This window comes from Halichoerus grypus, chromosome 9 (assembly GCF_964656455.1).
Source record: "Halichoerus grypus chromosome 9, mHalGry1.hap1.1, whole genome shotgun sequence".
NCBI lineage: Eukaryota > Metazoa > Chordata > Mammalia > Carnivora > Phocidae > Halichoerus > Halichoerus grypus.
The window spans coordinates 66,695,383-66,704,055 of NC_135720.1; positions in this window are offsets into that span (position 1 = coordinate 66,695,383).

Consider the following 8,673-nt stretch of genomic DNA (forward strand, 5'->3'; position numbering starts at 1 on the left):
CATACTTTTTTAGAACTATGTTTATATTGAAATTTAAACACCCAAGTGAAAGAGATTTACATAAAAGAATATGACCTACATGATATAATGTACATGAGTGAAAATTGCTTCTCAGTTCTTCATAAAATTTTAGCTTGACTGGCAGGTACAACGTAAAAACAATATGCATGCTCTGCTTTCATTTACATTTTCACTCTCCCATGTCACATTGGATTATAAATTTTTTTAGTGTTTTATCACAGCAGTAATCACTTCAAAGCATATTAGTGCTGTGTCCTTATGTGATATAAACAAATATGTGCCAAAACACTGAATTCTTGCTTTAACCCTTGATCTAACATGGCTTAACATAATGGTATTTTTCCTCATTCATATGAAAAATGTAAAGTAGTGGTTTCTCACACCACACACACACACACACACACACACACACACACATATCACATAATGACAACTATTCATACAGATTAAATCAACAAAATTAACACGTTTGATTTTCTAAGAATTTGGAACTCGTGTCTTTATTTAACAATATACATTTAATTTTAATATGTGAGCTTATAAATATTTACTAAGTGCTTAATACATACTGGACAAGTACTAAATAGAGGGAAAAGAAAATGGATAGTTTTTTTTATAGTACAATTGGAAATAAAAATACATAAATCATGAATGGGAAATTTCCATATAGTATGGTAAGTGTTAAAATAGGTATAGACAGAGTGTGAAAGAGGGCTAGACAGGGGGCCTGCTCAGCTAAACCTGAAACTTCAAAGTAAGTTTCCTGAAAGAGATGCTTTGATATTTTTTGCCAAACTGTCACACAAAATATACCTACGGTACTTTGGAACCCCCCAAAATAACACTTTCTATGCTAGAATGAAGTTTCCCAGCTTATAAAATTTGAACAATTTATTAAATGTGATTCTTTAACCTTTCTTGAATATAATAACCTTAGAATTAATGTATAGAATTATTCTCAATGATGTATAACATAAACTGCTTTACCTTTGTATTATTTTAATGATGAGATACATTTTTTATGCCTGATAAGTGGATATGGTAATTCATGGAATGTTTTGATATTAGAACTGGGTGCTTCAGCAAGGATTTCTATAAGGGGCTATTAGAAAACTTAAAGTGAAAAAAATGGTAAGCCCTACATTAAGGCAGTAAATATAAGTGTAGAGCCTCCCCGAAGTAATCATTTGTGTTTACATGGAGGGTGTGAGATGCAGGACTCTGGGGTGGCTCCCGTGATTCCGGCATGGTGAATGAGGCATGTGGAAGTGACTAATGCAGATGAAAGAGCGACTTGGGGCATGTTGAAGTGAAAGTGAAGTTGGACTATCCAAATCATCTTATGATCTAAAGCTCAGAAAAAGCAGAGCTCAAGAAATATTTAAAGTTATCTACATGCATGGGACACCTGGGTGGCTCAGTAGGTTAAGTGTCTGACTCTTGATTTCAAATCAGGTCATGATCTCAGGGTTGTGAGATCGAGTGGGCTCCACGACCAGCACAGAGACTGCTTAAGATTCTCTCTCTCCCTCTCACTCTGCCCCTCCACACACACAATCTCTCTGTCTCTCTCTTAAAAAAAAAGTTATCTCTATCCAAATAGGTAATAATTAAAACTATGAGGGACATGAAATCATCTATAGGGAATACATAGAAGCAATGCTAAAAGCCAAGGTAGAAAACCAAAGTATTAACAATATTTAGAGCAAGTTGAAGGGAGAGTATCAATGTTCATAATGAGAGTGGAGAGAACAAGAGGAAAATAGTACAGAGACATATGGAAAACCTGGAGAGAATATTGCCATGGAAGTCAAATGAATACAGAGTTTTCACAAGAAAATCAGCACTATCCATTGCAGCAGAGATAACCAGCAACATTAAAAACCAGAAAGGGACTATAAAGTTTCATTTCCAGGAATTGAAACCTGGGGAATTCAGGCCAGACTCCTGCTGCAGAGAACCAAAAAATAAAAAGTTGGACTAAATGAAACAAAATGAAGTTATCAGAAATTTGACAATATAGTGATGATACAGAGGGTAAATAGAATAGTTAATTTTATTCACTAGTTTTACCTACTTTCAATGCACTGTGAACAGATATAAATAACAAGATTTCTTATGGAAGAATTAATATCTTCTAAAGAAGCATGAGAGAATTTGAGAATTGAAGAAAACTCACACTGATAACATGCCATGAAAATTGTGAAATACTGACACAGTTCGGTGTACTTAGGTATTGCTCTATTCTTTGTTTCTCTGAAGATAAGGGTCGCTAGCCTAGCTCTCACACATTACAACTGGGTTGAGAAACTGTCTTTAAATCTAAAAATCTGAAAGAAGAAGCTTCAGAAAAAAAAAAAAAAATCTTCTCAGGGAAGGAAAAATCCCATTGTTTATTATCAGTGATTGTTGTAGACAACAGCAACCCTTGAAATTGTTTTCAAACATTTTGCTCCTCTTTGTTATTTTTCTGTATCAGTAGAATTACTTTTCCAAGGAGACTATTTAAAAGAGTGAATGCAAGGACCAAATAGAACACATGTGGAAAGGCTAGTGCTGAGTGAAATATAGTGAACAAGCTCCCACTTTGGATAAACATAAAGGGGTTATTGTTCCATTTGATTGTTGGACATGAAATTCAGTCTTTTAAAAAAATGTTATTTTGTTACCTTAAGTAATGTTTTTCCAGATGCCTTAATGTTTCTCCAATTTAATTTGTTTTACAACAAATGGAATTATTAGTTTAGGAGCAATGAATTTTAATATCCTTAAAAAGTAGCATTTTTTAGAATAAGAACAAGTTGGTTGTGATGCCATAATTCCCCTTCAAGAGCTGGTACTGATGTATATAAAACATGAATTTACATAAGAAACAAATTACATGAATGCAGAAATAAATCAGTTTAACATTTAAAAAAACACACCCCTGCTTTGGGGAGGGTATGAAAAGGTATGAGGGAATGCATGGTATTTATACAATAGCAAGTATAAATAATAGGAAGTAAAAAGCAGAGGGGAAAAAAGATGTCTATAAAATCTCATTGATGATTCAGAGACTTTTTAACTGGTATAATCCATTTACAATTTTGTATACATAACATAAAATGGTATACAGTTAAATGAAGAGATAAGGACTTCTCCACATGTGTCCTTTTTTTACTCCAGTTCATCCCTACCAATGGCTTTAATAATCATTTAATTGCCAACAACTCTCAAACCTACATTCTCCATTCTCCATCTCTCCCTTGGCTATTTAACTCTTCTACTTGCCTGTCTCAAAGGTACTTCAGACTTCATCTAATATCAAACTCATGATCCTTCTGCATAAAACTGACTCTTGTCTAGAAGCTCCCATTTCCATGAATGGCATAACCATTTAATCTAGTTTAGAAAGTTAGAAGAACGGGTTATCTTTGACATCCTCTTCCTTTTTCTTTTATTATAAAGTATTATAATTATATGCATATTTTATTTCAAAAGCTATTAATGCTCTGCATTTTGTTTTTGATATACTCAAAAAATCATTAATAAAATTCTATTTCAATAGTTTCACTGCTCACTGCCAAGCCTACACTTCAACATTCTCAATCTCTCTCTCTGTTCCATCTCTCCCTTCCTCCCTCCTTCCTATTTTCCAATTTCTTTTCGTCCTCTCTTTCTTTCTTTTTTTAATCTTTGTGGCAGCTGGAATCTTTTTAGTAGTTACATTTTTTTTTATGGATGGCTTATGGATCCATTCATTAATTTATACATTCATTCAATACGTGTATGTATTATGCACCTACTTTGTAGATTGCATTATGCTGGGGAATTCATGTCTCAACATAAATTACAACAATTCCCCAATATAATTAATTTTCAGCAATTGTGTGAAGCCTTATTTCAAAATGATGATTGGACTGCCTTTCCAACGATGTGGATTCATTCATTCAGCAGCCATAACAATAACAATTATGTGACCAATCCTGTATTGGGACTCGAATACAAAGATGAATACAACACATTTTATACTTACACTATAGAGAAACAAAACAATAAAAAATAAAGAAACTTGGATGCTAACTATATTGTGATAAAATGGACAATGCAAATAGGAGTCATAAATTCCCTGGAGAGTGAGTGTCTGGAAACACTTCACGGTAAAAAAATGTTTTTCTCCTAAGGACTTGAATAGTTACTCAGAAGATTTTTCCCTCTCTGGAACACAATCACAATACTCTTCTTTTCACAACTAAGCATTCTATTCTGAACCTAGTAACTTAGTATAGGTATACAGTGTTGTTGGAAGTCTCTCTTACATTACCTGATGAGTTGGTTGAAGAAAAGGTCCTCACCTGGTTACTGCAAGTACTATGGTGATTCAGAAAAAGGATACTAAATTTAACCTGTTGTGAACAATTTCTGTGACCATTACTGCCATTATTAGTACTTTTATTAGTAGTAGTAATATCATTATTATTACCCAGAATTGGAATTATCCAAGGATAGAACTTAGTTGTTGTTGTTGTTGTTGTTTTTTCCTCTCCTAAACCATTGTAGAAATCAGGAAAATTGTTGTCAAGTTATCATTATGGTCAGAAATATGGAAGTCATGTTGGGATACAGAAAACATACCAAGAAAGCAAACTAAAAAGGAAAAACAAGGACCAATGTAAGTGGGTCTGGATATGAAGCCAATGTTGGACCCATGTGAGAATAGATAGAGGTTGTGGAAGCCAAGATCAGAATACCCAGGACCAGTGTTGAGAAGAGCAGGGAAGTCACTCTAGATCAGAATGATAGATTCAAAAGAAAAGCACAAATTATTCAGCAAAATAGAGGAAACAGTGATTTGCTCCCTAACTTTATTTTATTATTTTTTTAATTTTTATTTATTCATGAGAGACAAACAGAGAGAGAGAGAGGCAGAGGGAGAAGCAGGCTCCCAAGGAGCAGGGAGCCCAAAGTGGGACTCAATCCCAGGACCCTGGGATCATGACCTGAGCCGAAGGCAGACACTTAACCATCTGAGCCACCCAGGCGCCCGCTCCCTAACTTTAAATAGAGGCTCATCATTGTGGAAGAAAAGCCATTTGCCTTCCCACTAGGTCTCAACAGATCTTCTCCTGAAATCAAATCAGATACTTTTGCTAGTCACAGTACTTCATAAAGTAGTTGATATAACTACACCAATTTTCAATTTTAGACATATAAACAATAAAAATTATATATGACAGATCTAGATATTCACTTTCAAGTTAGTAATTCAGTATTTTGATTATCCATCAGTAGTGTTGATATTTGTGAGTGGTCCAACTGGGGAGCAATATTAAAGGTCAGCCCATTCCCTTATTTTACTAATCGTATAACCTAGATCCTGAGAGGTAAAGTGCCAGGTGGGGGTCACACATGTAGCTAGTGTTGGGACCAGGATTAAAACCTCAGTTTTGTTACTTCTAGTACGGTATGTTTTTCTAATAAATTCTTACTTTACACATGAGTGTTTTAAGTGCTTGTGAACGCAAACATACTAACTACAGTAGTAGATGAATAACCATGCTAAAAAGTAATTATAACAATGATTAAAATTAGTTTTAATTAATCTGTGTTAAAAAAAAATAAATGTGCCATTTCATACTTGGCATCTCCCACAAAGCCCTAGTGGGAATACGCCTGCAAAAATGTAAGCTTTCATTCAATGACCATTCCAGAAACTAAAATCTTGCTTAATTCCATCTTAAACATTGCTTCAAACTACATATCTGTTTTACATAGAGAAACACCTCCCTGAGAAATGCTCTTAAACAATAAAAGTAAATAATTTTTCCATGATACAAAATTAAAAAAAAAAGAAAGGACTAGGAAATGAAGAAGAAAGATGTTAGACTTCAGTCTGTCAAAGGAAAGCATTATGTTGCTCAGTTACTCCGAGTCTGAAGGGAAGAAATGAATAAGTACAGAGGCAGAGGCATTACAAAGGAACCTCCTCTCTTACCTCGCGGTCGTCTCGCACCTTCGTAAGATGGCACCCCCTCAGCCGTCAGCAGCTCTCGTGAAGGCAGACAGAGAGGGTGAAAGGATCAGCACCGCAGCGCTCCTCCTTGACGGGTGAATGAGAGTGGCACTTCTAATGCTGTTACTAATTTATTAAGTATTCCAAAGTTAGAATTTAATTAGAATATTTTTGTCACATTATCCATCACTAACTTAGAAGAGATGGAATTTTCTTAAACAGCCGCGCAGTACAGCGCCTTAGGCAGGCTTTTAGTCATTTCAGTTTGTCACAATGGACTAGCTCCATTTTAATGATTTAGTTAATTGTGTGACAAGCTATGAAAAATGGGAGTGACCCAATGCCTAGTCCAAGGAATATGCCAAGGTCTAGCGGCTAAGTAACTGAGAACCACTCTCATTTGCAAAAGAAAAGAAGAGTGTCTACTTTTCCCTTTTTCCTTTATGAATTTCAGATTTCATTTGTGAAGCCACAGTCAAGTTAGAAAATAGTTGTTCACTTATATAAAGACAAGATGAACATAAAAAAGTCACATTAACAGTTCAAATGATCAAATTAAATAAGACACAATTTAGGTGAAAAGATAACTAAGTGCTGAAAATGTAATGATCCATTTGACAGTGGGAGAATATAGATGCAGAGAATTCCAAATACAACTTCCCCATCTAGATATCACACTTAGCATTCCTCACAAGAGAATATATGCATCTGGTAGTACTGTGTTAGCTTAATATTCAACCTATCAATTAAGGCACACTAACATTCTATAAAATATACACTTTATAATCATGGTAGAGTCAGGGACAAGGATTTTTTATAAAAATCATGCATCATAGAAACATCACTAGAAAATATTAATAATAACAGTGTTTTGTGTTTGCTTTGATTTTGCATAAGAATTTTATTGATGCAAACTTAGACTGTCCTGCTAATTCCTTTTCTCAAAGCAGTTAAATTTTTCACTCCATCTTGGCAGGAAAGTAACAAACAAAAAAGAAATGACTCTAGAAATAACTCAAAACACAATTAATAACATCTTCACATTCAAATCCAAATATCATATTAATCTCTATGGCATTTTGAAAATAAGACATTCTGTAGAGTCAAAAGATCTAGGTTCAAATAATTGATTGAAGCAGCTTGTGTAATCTCCCTGAGCTGTGGTTTCTGCATCTGTCAAGTTGGACTAATATTATTTACCGTATGTGGTTATTGTGAAGGGAAAATGTTAATTTATGTAAAAGCAATGATATGGGTCTATATTAATAAGGCTATATGTGATGCTGGCAAAGACCAGGAAGTTAAACAGGCTAAAGGCAACCTCTCTGGCATATCAGAGAGCACCAGGCAACCAAACATCACAAATGCTGTATTGTAATCCATTTCAGGTAGGTATTATGAACCATGGAGTGACCATCGAATGATTCATTGAAGGTACTATTGTACCATTCAGGAAAAAAAAAAATAGCATCCATCCTACAGAAACCTCAAACTATTACATATTTTAAATAAAAACAAAATATGAGATACATTATTGAACTGGCAGGTAAATGGATTGGGTGAAGTATCACATTTTTTTACTTCTCTATTTTTATAATGTTTAGACAGTCTATGTATGCTCCCAGCACCTTATCACCATGCTCTAAAGACTTTTAAGTGGAATAAATGTGCATTGAAATTCAATGCTGAAATATAGACAGTGACCTGGTCACAAAAATCCAAATGCATAGCAATTCTATGACAGCCAACACATCATCAGTTTATAGGGTATATTATGCTCCTAGTTTGTAGTGTTGTCTAAAAGGCCTAAAAAAAAAAAAAAAAAAAAAAAAAACCTGAACAAGAGACACAAAATACTCTTTACTAATACTAATACTCTTTAACCAAATGATTCATATGGAAAGGAGAGTGGATGATGATACTCATTAATAGTTTCTTCTTTTTTTTTGTAATTAGGGCATTTATTCAATTTATCAAATGTCATATACAAAATTTTTCTCTTAAAGAAAGCATAAAAATCACTATAGGAGACTGGGTTTTCATTGTTTGACTTCAAGCAATGTGATTAGGCTAAAAAATATTTGAAGCTATATTGCGAAATGAATATGCTCTAAAAAACAGATGTGTGTAACATCATTTTTATTTTTACAGTTTACATGGTACTTCTCCTAGAATGCATTTAGCTGTGTATACATAATAAATTAATTCATTAGCATATCCACATCTGCATGCAGAATCAGTTTTTCTGAGTGCCTACAAAGTCTCCAGCTCCACTATAAAAACTATGTTGAAACTTAACTCATTAATTACTCTTAATATTGAAGCATTCTCTTTATAATCTATTTACAGCTGACTTCTCTTCCAAATTAATTCAAAGGGCCAAATGTGATCCATTACTTATTATCAATCAATCAACCTACTATATATCCAGTACCTCCCAGATGTGCTTGTTTTGGCCTCATTTATACCTACTGACCAGGAATCGTGTGTTTATGTACCAACTGGAGCATTAGTATATAATTATTAATGATACCTCTGGTTACTACTGCTTAAGCCCTGATATCTACTGAGGATTCCAGTCACCTTTAACGATAAATTTATGGAATTTAGAGAAAGAACTTTCTCTGTAGAGGATTTTGCATTTCAAATTTGTTTATTTT